At 43.6% G+C, this 3,318-nt stretch overlaps 1 pseudogene; it reads right to left on the bottom strand.

Annotated features, from left to right (window-relative positions):
- Positions 1 to 3,139: 3,139 nt before the first annotated feature.
- Positions 3,140 to 3,318, bottom strand: LOC115272928 (annotated as a pseudogene).

Genomic DNA, 3,318 nt, shown 5'->3' with positions numbered 1-3,318 from the left:
AAAAAAAAACTTGTTTCAATTAAGCTGCCTTATAGTTCTGACAACAGGCAGGTCAGAATTGCTGTGAAGTGTGAATCCCTTAGTTCACCATGGAGCATCCATTCTCCCATTGTGAGCAACAATAGGATGTTCATGAGTTGAGTACCGATGTCTACCAGGAGTGCCCTGTGGGAGGGGGAGGGAGGCAGTGTGCAGGTTAGGCAGGCAGATTTGAGCCTCCAGGGGTGGGAAACCACGTGGCTGCTCTCATGATGAAGAATCCTTGACCTGGGGTGGGGAGCTTGGGTGGCTCAGTGCATTAAGCACCCTACTTACACATCCATGTACCACCTGTCCCCCAACATGCCACGGGATTGGGGGCTTGATCTACTGTCCATCCCTAGAGCCAGCTTGCCCAGGGCCAATTAAAAGGCAAAGATGTGAAAACATTAGGTATGTGAGGAGACCACCAATCTGAAGGAGATTGTGTATTTCCAAGTACCCATTCACACATCTTCACTCCATTGCCTAAATTCATACTCAGAAACAATGGCACATGTAGACGGCAAGGTAAATGTTCATCCCAACTCAGGTGTTTACTGGGCACCCCTGGCAGATATGCCAAGTGAACGGAAGTTCTGGTTTCCCAGGGGAAGAACAAATGGAAGAAGACAAACACAAACAGGACTATTCCAATCAGTTATGTTGACACACCAAGGGAATGAATTGACAATGACTGGCCAAGGTAGGCCTTTTGGCATTGACTTACTTTATTAGGGGCACCAGGTTGGCTCATCTATGAAGCGTTTGACCCTTGATTCCAGCTCAGGTCATCTCAGTTGGAGAGTTCAAGTCCTCTGTGCTGACAGCATGAGGTCTGCTTGGGATTGTGTCTCTAAAATAAACATTAACAATTAAAAAGCAATAATTATAAGCAGGCTCCATGTCCAACACAGGGTTTAAACTCAAGACTCCGAGATCAAGAGCTGCATGCTGATCAGCTCCTAGCAGGAACCCCTGAGTGGGACCCTGAGTTATCTACAAGAACCAGGACTAGTCCAGGAAAAAAGGAAGAATATCGAGACGCAGAGGCTTGTTAGAAGAAGAGAAATTTAGGAGCCATTGGCCCGATCTTATAGAAAGAAGGCTCCACTGGAATCACATTTGGAATTTTATATGCAGATAAGGGGCAGTGAAATACCAAAACCTGACAGTGCATGTTTGGAGTCTGAGGGGTCCTTAATGGTGGTCATGTCTTATTGGTTCCTTGTGCCTTATGAGCCAAGCCTGCCAAAGTCAAGACAGACCTAATGGACCACCCAAAGCCAGGAAACTTCTCATGTAGTGAGGCATATATTGGGGACAGGAGACCTTAGAATGTCTTCGAAGGCTCCCTGGACAACGCTCCCCTGAGCTAGACGGTATCAGGCAAAGCGTGACATTAAATTTAACACTGGCAACAGCAGCTAATTCCCCAGGATTACTTGCTTCTGTCCAGCTACAGCGCCAAATCCGAGTGAAGGCCAAACTTTTATTTAGAGAGACTTAAACAATTGTTAATTCCAACATTAGAACTTGAGAATTTGCTTTTATTTTTGAAGAACTGAACTGTGCAGAAAATGAACTGCATTTTCTTGGTAGATACGAACGATGTATGTACTATGTTGAGTTTAGAAGAGGCTACCTTTTAAAAACTAATTCACACTGAGGTGCCTGGATAGCAAAACTGGTTAATTCTTGATTCTTGTTTCAGCCTCGGGTCACCATCCCAACAAGCTCCATGTGGGACCCACACTTGGCATGGAGTCTGCTTAAGATTCTTTCCCTATTCCCCACTCGCTAAATTAAAAAAAAAATTAACTAGTATACCTGCTTTCAGGTATACTTTTGTTTTCTGTTAGTCAATTACATACTAAACACCAGGATGCCTGGATGGCTCAGTTGGTTGAGCTTCCCACTTCAGCTCAGGTCATTGACCTCCCGGTTGGTGGGTTCCACTTCCAGGTCGGCTCCGTGTTGACAGCTAAGAACCTGGAGTCTGTTTTAGATCTGCATCTCCTGTATCTCCCCTCTCTTGTTCATGCTCTTATCTTCCTTCCTTCCTTCCTTCATTTCTTTCTTTCTTTCTTTCTTTTTCTTTCTTCCTCTTTCTTTCTTTCTTCCTCTTTCTTTCTTTCTTTCTTCCTCTTTCTTTCTTTCTTTCTTTCTTTCTTTCTTTCTTTCTTTCTTTCTTTCTTTCTTTCTTTCTTTCTCTTTCTTTCTTTCTTTTTCTTTCTCTTTTTCTTTCTTTCTTTCTCTCTTTCTCTTTCTTTTTTTTTTTTTTTTTGAGAAAAGCGTTAGTATTTAATGAACCTCCTCCATGTGGCTTCAAGCTACCAGGACACAGGCTCCCCCAACACCCTTAATCTTCTCCTCAGCTCTTCTACTGAAGAATTTGGCCTTCACAGTGACAGGCTGTTTGGGGAGCTTTCCCTTTCCCAAAACTTTGTAGTAGCCCGATCGCACCACATTAATGATAGGAGCAGCTTCAGTCTTGTTTTTGGCAGCATTTACCCGTGCCTGCTCACTGACCAAGGTTCACAGTTTATCAAGGTTGACAGTTGGGCAGAAGCTCTGGTTCCTTTTTAAGTGGTAATGCCTCATACCAACTTTTCCAAAGTAACCTGGATGATATTTGTCAAAGTTAATCCTGTGGTGATGCATGCCACCAGCATTACCCTGACCTCCTGGGTGCTTCCGGTGCTTGCCAATTCGGGCGTGAGAGCGGGCGTGCCCATGGCAGCCACGTGGCCCAGAAGTTTAGGCATGTTGGCGCCCCAGAAGAAACAGGGAAGTCTCTGCGAAATCTCACGAGGTACTAACAACTCTATCCTCCTCTATCTGAAACATCCACATTGAAAAAAAAAAAAAAAGCAATAAAGAATACAAAAACCTCTGGGAAGAAACAGCGGAAACATTACAAAACCTGCATAGTTTTCTCAAGCCCAAAAAGAACTGTAAAACCTTAGCAAAAAACTACTCCATGTCTCCTTGAATTGCATAGCAAAACTCTTACTTAATCTTATCCATATGTAAAACAGCAAAGTTAATTAGAAATACCCGAGTAAAGTGCCAAAAAGAAATCAAAAGCCTTTCTTTTGAAACCATCAAAATTCCCCCGAGGGGGTGCACCGTTCCTGGAAGTACTGCAATACCAGGTCGATGCGTGGAGTGGACGGAGCAAGCTCCTATTCCATCTCCTACTTCCAAAAATCCATTTAATATATTGTCCTCGGATAGAGGACGTATCAGATATTAAACTGATAAGAACAGATACTACACTTGATCTTAGCCAAAAGG

Source organism: Suricata suricatta, chromosome 11 (genome assembly GCF_006229205.1).
Source record: "Suricata suricatta isolate VVHF042 chromosome 11, meerkat_22Aug2017_6uvM2_HiC, whole genome shotgun sequence".
Lineage (NCBI taxonomy): Eukaryota > Metazoa > Chordata > Mammalia > Carnivora > Herpestidae > Suricata > Suricata suricatta.
The sequence above is the reverse complement of the archived record's forward strand: the minus strand, read 5'-3'. Positions and strand labels throughout refer to the sequence as shown.